At 34.0% G+C, this 20100-nt stretch overlaps 1 protein-coding gene across 3 annotated transcripts in view; it reads left to right on the top strand.

The window, feature by feature from the left end:
- Positions 1-20100, top strand: part of GPHN (gephyrin) — a 609285-nt gene that overhangs the window by 334571 nt on the left and 254614 nt on the right. The window lies entirely within an intron of this gene.

The following is a 20100-nucleotide window of genomic DNA, read 5'->3' as shown; positions in this document are numbered from 1 at the left end:
TAAGTTCCTGGTGTTATAGTTTAAGCACCCCTGCCATGTCTGGTTCTGATGTTTGCTCATCTTCAAATTGTGTTTTCTGCCTTTTAGTATACCTTGTAATTTTTTTCTTAATAGCTAGACATAATGCACTGGGTAAAAGGAATTGCTGTAACAGCCCTTTATTAACTTGGTCATGAGGTTGGAGGGGGGAGCATATTTTGCTCTATAAGGTTCTTAAGGTGGGAGCTTATATTATTGATTGGAGACTTTACCTCTTTTTAAATGTATTTTTAGGAACACTGTTTTAGGTGAATCTCACAGATTTTGATATGTTGTCCTTCCATTTTCACCCACTTCAATATACTTTTTTCATTTCTTTTGAGGTTTCTTTCATCCATTGGTTATTCAAAAGTTTATAAACTTGGTTTAGGTTTGAAGTGTATGAGACTTTTTCTGTTAACTTTCTATTATTGATTTCTAGTTTTATCCTGTTGTGGTTAGAAAACACACTCTGTATGATTTAATTTCTTTTAAACTTGCTGAGGTTTATTTTTATGGTCCAGGGTATGATCTCTCTTTGTGAATGTTCCATGGGCTTTGGAGAAGACTGTAGATTATTTTGTCAGGTGAAATGTTCTATAATGTCAGTTAGATCCTGTTGATTGATGGTGTTTTTAGTTCTTCTGTATCCTTGTTGATTTTCTGTCTAGTTATTCTATCATAATAACTGAAAAAGAATTTGCATCAAAAATAAAGAAGGAGCTCCTAGATATTTACCCAATTGATTTGAAAATTTATATTCACGAAAAAATCTGCATGTGAATGTTTATAAAAACTTTATTCACAATTGCCAAAAGCTGGAATCAGCCAAGATATACTTTAATAGATAAATGGATAAGCAAACTGTGGTGCATCCATACAATGGAATATTATTCGGTGTTTAATAAGAAATGAGCTATCAAGCCACACACACACACACACACACACACACACAAAAAAAAAAAAAAAAAAACATGGAGGATCCTTAAGCGCATATTGCTAAGTAAAAGAAGCCAGTCAGAAAAGGATGAATGCTGTATGATTCCAATTTTATGACATTTTGAAAAAAATAAAATTATAGAGACAGTAAAATGATCAGTGACAGTGACTGCCAGGGGTCTGTGGGGAGAGGGGGATAGATGCATGGATGAGTCACAGCAGATTTTTAGGGCTGAAATACTATGCTGTATGATACTGTAGTGGTGAAATATGGAAACATGACATTATGCATCTGTCAAAACTCACAGAACTTTATATCACAAAGAATGCTTACTATATGCAAAAATTTAAAAAAACATTATTAAGGCATAAAATAATGCAGACTCTGACAAGAGAATCTAAATGTCTTACAAATACAGGAAACAGTGTCACTAAAGGGTATAGAGGGAAAAGACACTGATCTAAATAACTTTGGATATGAGTGGTGTTTATAAGACTGAAGGTGGAAGGAACTATACATAAGCATTTTTGTTGATAATGTTGTGTCCATGTTGGTGTGCATTAACAATTTTGATATTACTATATTTGTACAGCTCTTCCTCAGTTTGACATGGGGTTGCAACCCAAAAACACCATTCTATTATAAGTCAAAAATGCATTTAATACCTCTAACCTACCAAACATCATAGCTTAGCCTAGCCTATCTTAAATGTGCTCAGAACACTTATATTAGCCTACAGTTGGGAAAAATTATCTAACACAAAGCTTGTTTTATAATAAAGTGTTGACTATCTCAAGTAATTTATTGACTACTATACTGAAAGTGAAAAACAGAATGGTTATATGGGTAAAGAATGGTTGTAAGTGTATCGTTGTTTACTCTCATGATTGCATGGCTGACTGGGAGCTGCACCTCACTGCTGCTGCCCAGCATTAGGAGAGAATATCATACTGCATATTGCTAGCCCTGGAAAAGATCAAAATTCAAAATTTGAAGAATGGTTTCTACTGAATGTATATCACTATCACACCATTATGAAGTCAAAAAATCATAAGTCAGAAATCATTTTAAGTCAGAGCCCTTACTGGGATTGAACAATGTAAATGGGTGATGAATGGTGGGAACCATATTTCTCACTGGTACAGTAGGAAATCACATAGTTACAAGCAAGAGGAGGAGGCTAGAATGATCCATGTGGTGTAATGGATCAGAGTTGGAGAAATCCATATGGACTCATGTTAGGTTTAATATAGATACAAATGAGATATATAGAAATATTTGTAGATATGTATATACATATGCAGGTTAGCATGAACACATATATGCCTTTGCTCTATCAACAGAGAGGACTTAAAAGAAACAACACTCCAGTAACAACAACCATACCTAATGGCTCAGTTCTCGGTTTTGAATACCACTTTCCAATAAACAGAATTTTGCCTCAGAGAAATGGCTGATTCTAGGACTGGGGCAAGAAATATACAAAATGACCCTGGAGTATCTTTTAGTGCTTGAAAGTAAGGAAGTGCTCAAAAATAAAATAAAAAACCATATTATGGATGAATGTCACAGGAACATAGGAGCCAACTGACAAAGCTTCTAATGGCCAAAGATAGAAGAGTTTGAGCAACAAAATAAAGTAATATTTGATTATAACCTAAATTATAAAATAAATATTCAAGAGTCCTTACTGATATCAGTAAATAATTGAATAAATTAATAGTGAGGGAGAAGAGACATATCCTCTTACAGAAAATTTCCAAATAATTTATGTAGATATTCCACCCTTGAGGAGGGGACACGTAACTCCCCACTCCTTGGCATGGGCTGCACACAATAACTTCCTTCCAAAGTGTACAGTATGGAAAGGAGAGGAGAAGAGTAACTTTACTGTGGAGAAATCTCCCAACTACCTCAGCTAGGTAATCAAGATTAATAACATGCATAAATCATGTTGATCGCATGGACCTTTGCTATGATGTGATGAAAATAACACCTTCTATGGTCTTCCACCCTAAATCCCATTATGAGAAGAATATCAGGCAAACTCAGTAATGGGGCACTCTACAAAATACCTGACCAGTACTCGAAAACTGTCGAGAGAGCGTTAGTGGTATAGTGGTGAGCACAGCTGCCTTCTAAAACTGTCAAAAGCATTATAGCCAAAGAAAGTCTGAGAAATTGTCACAGCCAAGAGGAGACATGAAAACTAAATGTAATATGATAATCTGGATGGGAACCTGGAACAGAAAAAGGACATTAGGAAATATGAATAATGTATAGGGGAAGCTGGGTGCAGGGTATATATGGACTCTCTATACTATTTTAATTTTTCTGTAGATCTAAAACACTTCTAAAAAATGAACTTTGTTTTTTTTAAATAAGCTTAGTTCATTTTATGGGCATATTCTACACAACTTTCAAGGAACAGATCTAATCTTACATAAACTGTTCCCGAGAATAGTAGAAATGTAAACGTTTCCTAATTCATGTTATGAAACTAGGATAATCCTGTTATCAAATCCGGAAAAGGATAGTAGAAAAAGGAAAACTATAGGCTAATGTCATGGTGAATGTAGGTTAAAAAACTCAAAAATAAAATATTGACACAACAAATCCAGCAATGTATAAAAAATGATACATCAAGACCAAGATAGATTTATTTCAAGAATACAAAGGTAGTTCAACATTAGATAACTGATTAACATGAGTCACCTATTAACAGAGTAAAGAAGAAAAACCATGTGGTCTTCTCAATGGGTTCATAAAAAAGCATTTATTAAATTCAACACCCACTTATGAATAACAGCTCTTAGCAATCTGGGATTCGAACGGAGAACTCCCTTAATCTAATCAAGCAAATATAGTTAATAATTAGATGTTAGACTAATAGTCTTCTCTTTAAAGTTAGGAATAAGACAGAGTCCTACTAGAACTACTTTTATTCAGTATTGTGCAAAGTAAAAGAACTTGTGTAAGCATTGAAAAGGCCAAAACATAGCTTCATGATTATCTGTAGAGAAACTTATAAGAAATCACTAGTCTTAGAACCAGTGGAAGAGTTTATCAATTTTGTTAGATAAAAAATGAAGATAGATACACCAGTTGTTATCCTATAAACCCAAAATGTTTTTTTCAAAATGGAGTCATTTGTAAGGTTTATTTCATGTTTATTTCTTGTTTATTTCATAATGTGGCGATTATAACAGCACAATTTTCTGAACTTACCTTGTTTCATAAAAATTGAATTAAGTGCATAAATAAATGATCATGACATTGTATTAGATGGTATACAAAAAGTCCATACCTGCCCTCCAGAAGTTTACAATTCTTAGGCACCCTGCACAAACAGATGGAGATACATAAATTACAGGAGAAAAATAATAAGCTAAAACATAAATAAACAATAATATACTTATATAGAGTCCCAGTACCTTTCTAAGGGTGGGAAATAAGGATAAATATAGTAGACAGGGAATTTAGAGAAAATCAGTAGGATATCCTTGTCCAAATTGGTAAAGGTGAAATATGAAATTCTTTTTCTTAACTCTATGGACGCCTCTTAGGGCGGGTGTTATTTTCAGATCTGTTTACAGGATGAGATTAATGAATGGTGGTTAGAATGAAAGGATCTTCCAGTATGACATTGCTTTGAAAAAACTCTTAGAAAATTTAAGTTAAAGTAATTTTACTCCAAGCTTTTATTATGAAAAATAACAAACATATACCAAATTGAAAGAATTTTACAGTGAATACCTTTATGTATTCTGACTAAATTCTACGGTTAACCTTTACTATAGTTGCTTTATCATTTATCTATCATCTGTTCATCCCGATGTTTAAAAAAGTCCACTTCTGGGTGTTTTTCTGAAGAATATGAAATTACAGTATGAAAAGATACATGCATCCTTATGTTCACTGAAGCAGTTATTTATAATAGCCAAGATATGGAAACAACCTAAATGCTCATCAATGAATGAATGGATAAGGAAAATGTTTTATTTGTATATATATGTATGAATACAACATAGCCATAAAAAGGAAATCATGCCATTTGGGACAACATGGATGGACCTTGAGGGTATTATGCTAAGTGAAATAAGTCAAATGGAGAAAGAAATACTGTATGATTTTACTTATATGTGGAATCTAAAATATGACACAAATGAACTTATCTATGAAACAGAAACAGACTCCTGGACATAGAGAACAGACTTGTGGTTGCCAAGAGGGAGGGGGTTGGGGGAGGGATCTGTTGGGAGTTGGGGATTAGCAGATGCAGACTATAATATAGAGAATGGATAAGCAACAAGGTCCTACTGTATAGCACAGGGAACTATATTCAATGTGTTGTGATAAACCACAGTGGAAAAGAATATGAAAAAGAATGTGTGTGTATATATATATATAAACTGAATCACTTTGCTGTACAAGAGAAATTAACAACATTGTAAATCAACTATACTTCAATTTAAAAAAAGGGGAGGGCTCCATTTCCCATGAATGGGGGAGGGCAAATAAATAAAACAAAAACAAACTCATAGATAAAGACAACAGATTGGTGGTTATCGGAGGGGAAGGGGACTTGAGGGTGGGCAAAATGGGTGAAGGGTATCAATTATATGTTGATGGATGATAACTAGATTTATGGTAGTAATCATTTTGAAGTTTACACAAATATTGAATTATAATGTTGCATACCTGAAATTTATATAATGTTATATACCATTTTGCCTCAATTTTTTTAAAAGTAAATCTTTAAAAATAAAACAAATGCTAAACTAAAAAAAAGACAAAAAGAAAAAACTATGTCAGTATCAACCTTTGTCAAAATAGACAGCAATACTGCTGCTGATAGGAGTATAAATTGGTACAGACACTATGGATTATGATTTGTTTTTATGTAGTAATGCTGTACATCTGCTTATTACTATGACTTATAAACTCCACATCTGGTGATATTCCCTAGAACAGTAGCTTTCACTTTTTTGACCATGAGCCATACTAAAAAATATACTTCACATTGTAATCCAGTACCCTCACACATACGTATGTGTATGGCTCTGTGTATGTGGATATGTATATATGCATATATATGGACACATATGTGTTTAGAAGGTACAAGTTTTTGGAAACAATAGTTATCCTAACTACAAGGAAGGCATTCTGATATTTTCTCTTCTGTTTTTTGTATTTGTGTGTGTGTATATGCTACTTAAGACAAATATTTAAGTCAGTGTACTGCTCTACTAATTGGTTTTGACCTGCAAGTTGAAGAACACTGCCTTAGGGAAAGACTTGCACATATATACCAAGAGAAATGCAAAAGAAAGTTAATAGCTGGATTTTTTGTAATAGCAACAAATGGAAGCAAAAAAGTCCATCAGCAGAAGAATGCATAACTATACCACATTTTATTTATCCAATAGAATATTGTACAGCAGTGAAAATGAATGTCAACATGGAAGAATCTCGCAAATACATTATTGAGTGAGAAAAACCAAGTTATATAAGAATATATGCCGCATGATTCCATTTGTATAAATTTCAAAAACATGTTAAACTGAACAATATATTTCTATAAACCTATGTGCAAAAGTATTTTTTAAGTAAACTATGACTGACATATACTCCAACATGGATGAACCTTGAAAACAAAAGAAGCCAATCTCAAAAGGCCACATGTTATATGATTCCATTTATGTGAAATGTCCAGAATATACTGATCTATAGAGACAGAAAGTAGATTAGTGGTTGCTCAGGTCTGAGCGTTGGGAGAAAATGTGGACTACTGATAGGTATGGGATTTTTTTGCAGGGGTGGGGGGTTAATATAATATTCTAAAACTGATTGTGGTGATGGTTACACAACTCTGAAATACACTAAAAATAATTTTTTTCACTTTAACGGGTGAGTTGTATAGTATGTGAATTACATCTCAATAAAGGGGTTACAAAAATAAGTAAGGGAATGATTTTTAAATTCAGGAAAATAGTTATCTGAGGAAAAATGGGACTTGAGATCGGGATAATGCACACAGAGTCTTTGAAGATATAATAGCCTGTTTCTTAACCTAGATTGTAGGTACGTAGGTAGGTTTTTTTCATTATTGTCTACATTTTATACATACATTACAAACTATGTATTTAATACTTAATAAAAATTTCTTTTTAAGGGAAACAAAATTGTATTTTTCATATTATTTTATATCCATGCCTATTGTGATCAAGTTAACACAGAATATCAAAATTCTGGTATTAATCTAGACTAGGACTTAGTTTTCATCCAAGTATGTCCCATTTTAAAAAAATTATTCTTTATGTAATTTACAAATATATATATATTTTAGGATTAAAAGGTTACTGTCTCATTATAGTCTCTGTAAGTCACGAAAACTTAAGACTCTGTAAGTCATTTAAAAATTATAACCTGTCTATTTTTCTTCATCACCATTGCAACCATCCTAACTCACCTCTCATATTCCAACATTCTAACTGTTTTCTTTGCACCTCTTCAATCAGTTTTCCACATTGCAGCCCAGAGACATCTTTTGAAAACACAAATATTAGTATGTTATTTCTCTGCTTAAAACTTCAGTGGTATCTCATTTTTCTATGGATAAAGACTGAATTCTTTAAGATTATTTTCCAGGACCTATGTAAGTTGTCTCTGCTGTCTATTTAACAGCATCTCCCACTGTCTAATTTGGGCTGCTATAACAAAGAACCAGAGACTGGGTGGCTTATAAACAACAGAAATTTACTTCTCACAGTTCTGGAGGCTAGAAGTCTGAGAATAGGGGGCCCAGCACAGTCAGATTCTGATGAGAACCCTCTTCCAGGTTGTACACTACTGAGGATACAGAAAAGAACTCACGTAGTGACAGATGGGGTGCTCTATAGCTCTCTTTGGAGTCTCTTCTTTAAGGGCACTAAATCACATTCATGAGGGCTCTACCCTCATGACCTAATTACCTCCCCAAGCCCCCAACTCCTAATACCATCATATTGAGGGTTAGGATTTCAGTATATGAAATTGGGGAGGATACAAACATTCATTCCATTCCACCCACCCACCCTCATTATTGTTACTACACACATCAGGTTCTGTCTCTAGCTTCTGAGTCCTTTGTTCATGCCATTTCCCCTGCCTAGAATGTTCTTCCCACTCTAACTGATAACATCTGTTCTTCAGGTAACAGCTTAGGTTTTCCTTCCTTCTAGAAGCCTTCCCTAACCATCCCTTGCTCTCCCCCAACTAAGACTAAAGTGCCCTTCCTGTTGTTCCTATAGCTATTATGCCTATAACATATGCCTATGCCTATAACTTAGTTAACTATCTTAATACTTACTGATATTTTCCTATAAATCTGTAAACTCCCCTAGGGCAACACTCTTTGCTTATTGCCCATGGTAAGTACTCAGTAAATATTTACTGAATGAATTAATTAATTCACTCTGATAACCATACTTTATATATTTTAGAAGGTGTTTTTAAATAAGAAATTTATGTTAAATTATCCCACAATCAGCAAATAGGTTCAGGGTCTTTTGTGCTTGTTTTTTTTTGTTTTTTTCCCCTGATAGCTCTCCATTAGATGAGTTTATATTGAAATTAATGACAGTTCAGTCTATCATTTAAGTTTGTGCACTAGCCAAGCTCACCTGATTTTTAAATATATTCTTTATTTTTTAAAAAACTACTGTTACATTACCATTTAATATTGAATATTTCTGGCTGTTTATGCATCTTCTCATTTGATATCTTTGAAGAAGACAAAAACTAGAACATTCTTTCAAAGGAAATAAACAAAAATCCTATTCTATTTCTAATTTCCTTTTTAATTTCTGAGATTTATTTTGTAAGTATAAATTCAGGCAAATGTCTCAAACTTTCATTGAATAAAATGTTGCTATTCTAACTATAGTGCTTACAAAAATAATTTATCTTCTGTATCAGATATAGAAATATCTAAAAATGAGAGCTAAAAGGCAAGTAGTATCTGTCAAAGTTGGCAGTAATTTATATTTCCATATTAAAAAACTAGAAGGTAATATACTATTGTATTCATACGTCCAGGGGGTGTTTTGTGTGTAATGTAAAAATGCCAGTAAAATACATGACATATAACAAGCACTAGTTAAATGTTAGATGTTAAGTTTTTCACAAGTCTTCTCAGTCTCACTGCCATATCATTAATAGCAAAAGAAAAAAAAATCAGGTGTTGCCCCCTTTCTCCCTGCAAAAAAAGAAAAGCAAAAAAACAGTAGAAAAGGAAGTAGGATTTCTCTAGAAAAAAACAAGGTACTGTATGAGGTACTGAAACAGATACATCACAGAACATATACCAAGAATCATTCAACTTGTATTTAGTGTTTCTATTATCAGACTTTCTTTTCTTTATATCTTGTATTATGCCCTTTCCATTTATTTTAGACTGTTATTCCTCAAGTAGTGCTTGATTATATTGAACAGAATCCATCAGTGGTCCCCGATACCTTAGGAATACGTTCTAGCTCTTTATAGTGAATTTCTGACTTCCAGTGTCTAATCACAATATACTTTCTAAGAGAAAAAGGGCCAGGTACTTATTAAGTATCCATTAAGTACTATACTGTACATTATGTATCCACTGTACTATACATTATATATCAAGGATTATATTAATGCCTACAACAACTCAGATTTTGAAAACTACATTAAAGAGACTCAGTAACTAATGCCAAGTTTACACTGATAATAAATAGTAGTACCAAAATTCAAGCACAGTTTATCACAGTAGTTCTCAAGCTTTGCCATGGAACAAAATCAACTAGAGAGCTTAGTAAGATCCTAAGTGCTAGATCTCACCCCATAGTTTTTGACTCAGTAGGTCAGTCGCAGTGAGGAAAGGAGCAGGGCAGTGTGGAACGTTTTACATTTCTAACAATTTACCAAATGATGCATATGTTGCTGGCACATAGACCACACATTGCAAACTATTAATCTTTCATACTGCAACATCTTCCCACTGGTACTTCTTATCTCACATTACTCCTCTGAGTACAATGTGCTCTCACTAGATGAAGGACTTAATATACCCAAAAAGTACTTGGTGCTTTCTTTTTTGTCTCTGTGCTTTTATCTTGTTTTTCCCCTCCACTTAAAACTATCCTCTTTTTCTTGCCCTTCCCCCACTTTCCTACCTGTTGAAATATTTTCCTTTATAAAATCACTCAAGAGTTATCTCTTGCATAAAGACATACTTCATACCCTCCCATAGAAATTTATTTCTTTTATTTTGAACTCGTTGTATTTTAGGATAACTTGTGTCATCACCTACTATCTTGTAGTTGTTTATATGCTTTTGTAGTCTGTATAAATATTTGTAAACTCCTTAAGGAATTGGGTTGCATTTATCCCATAATACTTACTTCAGGTCGTTTAATAAGTTTTGGAATATGCTAAGAATATGGTGCTTATGTTTTTGAAAATTATTAAGTAAAATAGTGTTTGTAAAAATACTTCATTAACCAAAAAGGTTTATATAAATGAAAACTACTTTCTTCTTACAATAACTCTGGACGTTCTAGAAATGAAAAACCACATCTCAAAATTAAATTTATTTATTTATTTTTTTGCGGTACACGGGCCTCTCACTGTTATGGCCTCTCCCGTTGTGGAGCACAGGCTCCAGACGTGCAGGTTCAGCGGCCATGGCTCACGGGCCCAGCCGCTCCGCGGCATGTGGGATCTTCCCAGACCGGGGCACGATCCCGTGTCCCCTGCATCGGCAGGCAGACTCTCAACCACTGCGCCACCAGGGAAGCCCTCAAAATTAATTTTAAACATTCAAAGAGCACAGGGAACTAACAAAGAATTTTTGTTAAGTCTGATCTCATATTTTTGGCAAAATAAAAGGCCAAAGAGATTGAGGGGGAAAAAACAGATATAATTTCTCATGGCTATATACTAAGGCTTTTAATTATATCACACGTACACACATAACACACATACAGAAACAGTGGTCTAGGTATTATAATTATTATGTACATACAGTACTGGTAGAAGTTTATACCCATAGCTTTATTAACACTGCTATTTGGGTATCAACCTAGAGCAGATGAAGTATTACTGGAGACATAACAGGCCTGGGCTTGATGACCAAAAAGTTGGAATTAAAAGTATTGACTGAATTTTAATTTGTCACTAACCTTGTGGTGGAGGGAGTTAATATAACTTGGAACATTCTTGGAAACATCCTTGGAAAATAGTTATATTCTTGGAAAATATATCCCACGTTTTGTCATACTTGATAAATTAAAAATGTAGGTAGACCCAACATCATTCTAAGTAAGGATAAATTTATGACCACTATACTTAGAAAAAGAAATGACATAAGCACAGTTAGAATGAACTTGCTTCATAAAATTACAAAGATCCCAGAGGCATGTATCAATCTGTACCTGAAAGAGAAAACCTCAAAAAAAGACCTTAATGAAGCAGAGATAAATGGTTTACCTGAAAAAAAGTTCAAAATAATGGTCATAAACGTGCTCACCAAGGTCAGGAGAACAATGCATGTACAAAGTAAGAATTTCAACAAAGAGAATATAAGAAAGTGCCAAACAGAAGTCACAAACCTGAAGAATACAATAACTGAACTGAAAATTTCAGTACAGGGGTTCAACAGCACTAGATAATGCAGAAGCAGGGATTGAGGAACTTGAAGACAGGGCAATGGAACTCATCCAGAAAGAGGAACAAAAAGAAAAAGAGTGAAGATAGCTTACAGGACTTACAGGACAACATCAAGCAGAATAATATTAACATTTCTAAGAATTCCAGAGAGAAAAGAGGAAGGGACAGAAACCTATTTAAAGGAATAATTAATGGCTGAAAATGTCCCTAACCTGGGAAACAGACATCCAGATCCAGGAAGCTCAGAGAGTTTCAGTAAACATGAATCCAAAGAGACCCACCCACACAAAGACATATTGCAATTACATTGTCAAGAATTGTAAAGACAATGAGGGAATCTTAAAAGCAAGAAAGAAAAACAACTTTTTATATATAAGGAAACTTCCATAATACCTTCAGTAGATTCTTTAGCAGAAACTTTGCAGGCCAGAAGGGAGTGACATGATGTATTTAAAGTGGTGAAGTGAAAAAATTGTCTATCAAGAATACTTTACCCAAGAAAGTTGTCCTTCAGGGTTAAAGGAAAGGTGAAGAATTTCCAGTCACGCAAAAGCTAAAAGAGTTCAGCACCACTAGATTGGCCTTACAAGAAAAGTTAAAGGGACTTCTTTAAGCTGAAATGAAAGAGTGCTAACAGGAAAGCATATGAAAATGTAAACCTCACTGGTAAAGATAAATACATAATTCAATTTAGAATAATCTACTCTTGTAATGGAGGTGGATTGACCACTTATCTAGTGTGAAGGGTTAAAGTAGTAAAAGTAACTATAACTACAATAATTTGTTTAGTGAATACTCAAAAAGATGCAGATTGCAACATCAAAAGCACTAAACATAGTAAGAGTAAAAATGTAGAGCTTTAGAATGTGTTTGAATTTAAGTTGTTATCAACTTAAAATAGACATAAATAAAAGTTGTTATCAACTTAAAATAGACTTATAAATAAAAGATGTTTTACATAAGCTTAATGGTAACCACATAGTAAAAACCTATGGTAGATACACAAAAGATAAACAAAAAGGAATCTAAGCATACTACTACCAAAATAATCATCAAATCACAAAGGAAGGGAGCAAGAGAAGAAGAAAGTAACAAAGGAATTATGAAACAGCAAGAAAATAGTTAACAAAATGGCAATAAATCCATACTTATCAATAATTACTTTAAATGTAAATGAATAAATTCTGCAATCAAAATATACAGTAGCTGAATGAATTTTTTTTTAAAAAAGCACCCCACTATATGCTGCTTGACTAACTTCTCACATAAGAATACATACACATTGAAAGTAAAAGGATGGAAAAAGATATTCCATGCAAAAAAAAAAAACAAAAGAAAGCTGGGATAGCTATAATTGTATGAGGCAAAATAAACTTAAGCAAAAGACTGTATAAGAGACGAAGGTCACTGTATAATAATAAAGGGATCAATCCAACCAGAGGATATAATGTTTGTAAATATTTACACACCCAACATAGGAGCACCTATGAATATAAAGTATATAAAGCAAGTATTAACATACCTTAAGTGAGAAATAGACAGCAAATACAATAATTGGAGATTTCAATACTCTGCTTTCATCAGTGGATAGATCACCCAGACAGAAAATCAGTAAGGAAGCACTGGACTTAAATGACACTTCAGATCAGATGGAAAGCAACAGAATACTCATTCTTCTTAAATGCACATAGAACATTCTCCAGAATAGATCACATGTTAAGCCACAATACAAATCTTGGATTTTAAGAAGATTAAAATCATATCAATCATCTTTTCTGACTACAATAGTATGAAACTAGAAATCAATTACAAGAAGAAAATTGAAAAATCCACAAATATATGGAGATTCAACAAAATGCTACTAAACAACCAGTGGGTCAAAGGAGAAATCAAAAGAGAAATCAAAAAATATCTTGAGACACATGAAAATGGAAATACAACATACCAAAACTTATAATATGCAGCAAAAGCAGTTCTAAGAGGGAAATTCAGAGCAATCAATCCCTACATTAAGAAAGAAGAAAGAGCTTAAAGAAACAACCTAACGTTACACTCCAAAGAATTTTTTAAAAATAAAACAGAACTAAGCCTGTAGTGGAAGGAAGGAAATAACAAAGACCAGATTAAAAAAAAAAAAATAGGGACTTCCTGGTGGCACAGTGGTTAAGAATCTGCCTGCCAGTGCAAGGGACACAGGTTTGATTCCTGGTCCAGGAGGATCCCACACCCCTTGGAGCAAGTAAGCTCATGCACCACAACTACTGAGCCTGTACCCTAGAGCCCGCAAGCCTCAACTGCTGAGCCCACTCACCACAACTACTGAGTCCGTGTGCCTAGGGCCCGTGCTCTGCAACAAGAGAAGCCACTGCAATGAGAAGCCTACACACCACAACGAAGAGTAGCCCCCACTCACCACAACTAAAGAAAGCCCATGCACAGCAATGAAGACCCAATACAGCCAAAAATAAATAAATGTATTATTTTTCTTAAATGACATAGAGACTAAAAAGACAATAGAAATGATCAATAAAATGAAGGCCTGGTTCTTTGAAAAGATAAACAAGATAGACAAGCCTTTAGCTAGACTCATCAAGAAAAAAGAGGACTCAAATAAATAAAATTAGAAATGTAAGAGGAGACGTTACAGCTGATACCACAAAAATACAAAGATTCTACTATGTACAAAGAGACTGCTTTGTACAATTATACACCAACAAACTGGACAGCCTAGAAGATATGGAAAAATCCCCAACATCCACAAATCAGTGAGTATGATAGACCACGGTAATAAAATGATGGATAAAAATCATATGATCCATCTCCATAGATGCAGAAAAAATTTTGAGAAAATTGAACATCCATTCGTGATGAGAATTCTCAACAAAGTGGGTATAGAGGGAACATACCTCAATGTAATAAAGGCCATACGTGACAAGCCCACAACTAACATACTCAATGGTGAAAAACTGAAAACTTTTCCTCTAAGATCAGGAACCAGACATGGACAGCCACTCTTGCCACTTTTATCCAAGATAGTAATGGAAGTCCTAGCCAGAGCAATCAGAGAAGGAAAAGAAAGAAGTCACCCAAATCAGAAAGGAAGAAGTAAAATGTCTCTCTTTGCAGATGACATGATATTATATGTAGTATACTCTATGGACTTCACAAAAAAAAATGTTAAAACTAATAAATTTAGTAAAGTTTCAGAGTACAAAATCAATATATAAAAATCAGTTACATTTCTATGCACTAATAACAAATTATCAGGAAGAGAAATTAAGAAAACAATCCCATTTACAATTGCATCAAAAAGAATAAAATACCTAGGAATAAATTTAACTAAGAAATTGAAAGATCTGTACACTGAAAACTATAAAACATTGATGAAAGAAATTGAAGAATTTACAGAGAAATGTATATATCATTCAAACATAAAGTCAAAAAGGAAACATAGTCCTTAAGTGAAACAATGGACTTAAGATATTTATACAGATCATTTCATCCAAATGCAGCAGACTACATATTCTTCTTAAATGCACATGGAACATTTTCAAGAATATACCATATGTTGGAACACAAAAGAGGTCACAATGAATTTAAATATTGAAATCATATCAGGCATCTTTTCCACCGCCATGGCATGATCAACTATCAATACAAGAAGAGAGCTGGAAAAATCACAAATATGTGGAAACTAAACAACATGCTACTGAACAACTATTGGGTCAATGAAGAAATCAAAAGGAGAAATCAAAAAATACTTGAACACAAATAAAATGAAAATGCAACATATCAAATTCTATGAGATGTAACAAAAGCAGTACTTAGAGGAATGTTTATAGCAATAAGGCCTACCTTAAGAAACAAGAAATATCTCAAATAAACAGTCTTAACATTACACCTAAAGGAACCGGGGGGAAAAAGAACAAAGTCTAAAATCAATATAAGGAAGAAAATAAAAATCAGAGCAGAAATAAATGAAATAGAGACTCAAAAATGCAATGGAAAAAAAGTCAATGAAACTGGTTCTTTAAAGAGATAAACAAAATTGACAAACCTTTAGCTAGACTCACTAAGAAAAAAGAGAACGTGTAGATAGATAAAATCAGAAACAAGGAAAAATTACAGCCAATATCACAGAAATACAAAGGATCATAAGAGAATACTGTGAAGAGCTATGCCTCAACAAATTGGACAACCTAGAAGAACTGGATCAATTCTTAGAATCACACATTCTTCCAAGACTGAATCATGTGAAATAGAAAATCTGAATAGATCAGTCACTAGTAGGGAGATGGAAACAGTAATCAAAAACCTCCTAAGAAACACATCCAGGACCAGACAACTTATTTAAAGACTTAATACCAATTCTTCTCAAGCACTTCCAAAAACTAGAAGAGAAAGGAACACTTCATAACTCTTTTTATGAGGCCAACATTACCCTAATACCAAAACCAGACAAGAACAACACACAAAAAATAAAATTACAGGCCAGTATGTCTGACAAACATAGATGTAAAAATTCTCAACAAAACATTAGCAAACTGAATACAGCAATACATTAAAAGGTTCATACACCATGATCAAATGGGCTTTATTCCAGGGATGTCAGGATGGTTCAGTATCCACAAATCAATCAACATGATTCAACACATTAACAAAAATGAAGGACAAAAATCATGATTATATCAATAGATGCCCAAAAAACAGCATACGACAAGAGTCAACACCCATTTATGATTAAAAAAGAAAAAAACTCAATAAAGTGAAGGAGCATACATCAACATAATAAAAGCCATATGTGACAAACCCACAGCTAACATCATACTGAATGGTGAAAAACTGAAAATTTTTTCTCTAAGATTTGGAACAAGAGAAGGATACCTACTCTTGCCACTTTGCCACTCTTACTCAACATAGTACTGAAGTCCTAGCTAGAGCAATTAGGTAAGAAAAATCCAGATTGGAAAGGAAGAAGTAAAACTGTCACTATTTGTGGATAACATGATTTTATATATAGAAAACCCTAACGATTCCACAGAAAAACTATTAGAAATAATAAATGAATGCAGTAAAGTTGTAGGATACAAAATCAGCATACAAAAATCTGTTGCATTTCTGTACACTAAGAATGAACTAGCATAAAGAGAAATTAAGGAAACATTTCCTTTTACAATCACAACAAAAAGAATAAAATACCTCGTAGTAAATTAATCCAAAGAAGTGAAAACTATAAGACATTGTTGAAAGAAATTGAATAAGACACAAAGAAATGGAAAGATAGTCCATGCTCATGTTACAAAAATTAACATTGTTAAAATATCCACATTACCTAAAGCAACCTACAGATTCAGTGAAGTTCCCATCAAAATACCAATGACATTTTTGATAGAAATAGAACAAAAAATCCTACAATTTGTATAGAACTGCAGAAGACCCTGGATAGCCAAAGCAATCTTGAGAAAAATGATCAAAGTGGAGGTATTACACTCCCTGATTTCAAATTATACTACAAAACTATAATAATCAAAACAGCATGGTATTGGCAGAAAAACAGACATAAATCAATGGAACGCAATTGAGAGCCCAGAAATAAACCCATACATACATGGACAATTAATTTACAACAAAGGAGCAAAGAACATACAATGGAGAAAGGACAGTTTCTTCAATAAATTGTGTTGGGAAAACTGGATAGCACAAGCAAAAGAATGAAACTAGGCCCTATCTTACACCATACACAAAAATTAACTCAAAATGGATTAAAGACTTGAATGTAAAACCAGAAACCATAAAACTCCTAGAAGAAAACGTAGGCAGTATACTTTTCACATCAGTCTTAGCAGTCTCTTTCTGGATATGTATCCTCAGGCAAAGGAAACAAAAGCAAAATTAAACAAATGGGACTACATCAAACTAAAAAATTCTACACAGCAAAAGAAACCATCAACAAAATGAAAAGAAACCCTACCAAATGGCAGAAGATATTTGCAAATCATGTATCCATAAGTGGTTAATATTCAAAATTATAAACAACTCAACAATTTTTTTTAATTAAAAAATGGGCAAAGGATCTGAATAGACATTTTTCCAAAGAAGATATACAGATGGCCAACAGGCACATCAGAAGCTGTTCAACATCACTAATTCAGGAAATGCAACTCAAAACCACAATGAGATATCACCTCACACCCATTAGAATAGCTATTATTGAAAACAATAACAAGTGTTGGAGAACAGATGCAGAAAAGGGAACCCTCATACACTGTTGGTGGCAGTGTAAGTTAGTGCAGCCACTGTGGAAGACAGTATGGAGGTTCCTAAATACATTAAAAATAGAACTGTCATATGATCCAGCAATTCGACCTTTGGGTATTTATCCAAAGCAAAAAGAATCCCTATCTCAAAAAGATACCTGCACCTCCATCTTCACTGCATTGTTATTTACAATAGCCAGGACATGGAAACAAACTAATTATCCATTGATGGATAAATGGATAAAGGAAATGAGGTATATATATGCTATAGAACATTATTCAGTCTTAAAAATAAGAAAATCTTGCTACTTGTGACAACATGAATTGACTTTGAGTCCATTGTGCTAAGTGAAATAGGTCAGAGAAAGACAAATACTATATGATCTCACTTACCTATGCAATCTAAAAATAATCAACTCATAGATACAGAGAACAGATTGGTGGTTGCCAGAGGTAGGGGTTGGTTAGTGGGTAAAATGCGTGAAGGTGGTTGAAAGGCACAAATTTCCACATATAAATCCTGGGGATGTAATATACAGCATGTTGATTATAGTTAATAATACTGTATTGTATAGTTGAAAGTTTCTAAGAGAGTAGATTGTAAGAGTTTTCATCACAAGAAAAAAATTGTACAGTGTGTGGTGATGGATATTAACTTAACTTATTGTGATAATCATTTCACAAAATGTACACATATCAAATCATTATGTTGTATACCTAAAACTAATACAATGTTATTTGTCAACTATATCTCAATTAAAAAGAAAAGTGCATGGAAAGTTTTAAATAGCTATGAACACTTTGTGAATAGGACAAGAAAAAAAACAATAAAATAAGAGACAATTTTAGGTTATTTCAAAGAGTTAAAGTAGTTAAAGAAGAAACTCAATCAGAAGTTTTAGGAAAAGATTCCTATGTGACTAAGTTGTGAAATTTTAGAAATAGACTAATCTAATCTAGTCCTTTTGTTTTCAAATGATGGAAATGATATCATTACCAGGTCAAAGTAACACAGCCAATTGGAAGAGCGTGATTTGAACTCTCATGAAATATAAGCCTTCAACTCTTTTTTTTTTTTTTAAGATGTTTGGGGGTAGGAGTTTATTAATTAATTTATTTACTTTTGCTGTGTTGCATCTTCGTTTCTGTGTGAGGGCTTTCTCTAGTTGTGGCAAGCGGGGGCCACTCTTCATTGCGGTGCGCGGGCCTCTCACTATCGCGGCCTCCTGTGTTGCGGAGCACAGGCTCCAGACGAGCAGGCTCAGTAGTTGTGGCTCACGGGCCCAGTTGCTCTGCGGCATGTGGGATCCTTCCAGACCAGGGCTCGAACCCGTGTCCCCTGCATTAGCAGGCAGATTCTCAACCACTGCGCCACCAGGGAAGCCCATAGGCCTTCAACTCTTTATTCCAGTTTTCCATGCTTTTCCACTGTTTATGTTTCTTATCTAACCACTTGGTTTAAAAGTGGCCTGAAAGGGCTTCCCTGGTGGTGCAGTGGTTAGGAGTCTGCCTGCCGATGCAGGGGACACGGGTTCGTGCCCCGGTCCGGGAGGATACCGCATGCCACGGAGTGGCTGGGCCCGTGAGCCATGGCCGCTGGGCCTGCGCATCCGGAGCCTGTGCTCTGCAGCGGGAGAGGCCACAGCAGTGAGAGGCCTGTGTACCGCAAAAAAAAAAAAAAGTGGCCTGAAAATTTACAATGATCTCTGAAAGACCTTTCTACTTTAAATTGACACTGTTTATCAATGAATCAGTTAACAGCTGAGCTCTCTAAACTCTCCCCACTGCTGTTGATTTATGAGAGACCTGTTTTACTTTAAAACTTATAGACTTCCTGAGAAGCAAGGGTTTAAACATCTCACTCAACTCATGAGTGCCTTGTGTTAGGCTTTTGAACATAGATATTACTATACTAGTCATTTTTAATATGCTATCTCATTGAATTCTTAGAACTGTAAGAGATATGAAAAAGTTGAAGTTAGAGGAAAAAGATAATTTGGCCAGTATTTCTTTAAAGTGGCTAATTTATTCTGATTTCATGTTCAGTGCATTTTTCAAATCCCATGCACTAACCATTATTATAAAAACCTCAGCCAGAGTGAGTGCCCAATTTGTATAACAATTGGTGAATTTTTAGCTATAACAACTTTATTCCTAAAACAGCTGCTCACATATAAAGTACAATGATTGATCTTTGTTGTTGAA

The sequence above is a fragment of the Mesoplodon densirostris genome, chromosome 4 (assembly GCF_025265405.1).
Source record: "Mesoplodon densirostris isolate mMesDen1 chromosome 4, mMesDen1 primary haplotype, whole genome shotgun sequence".
NCBI classification, from domain to species: Eukaryota; Metazoa; Chordata; class Mammalia; order Artiodactyla; family Ziphiidae; genus Mesoplodon; species Mesoplodon densirostris.
This window is presented reverse-complemented; position numbering and strand designations above follow the sequence as displayed.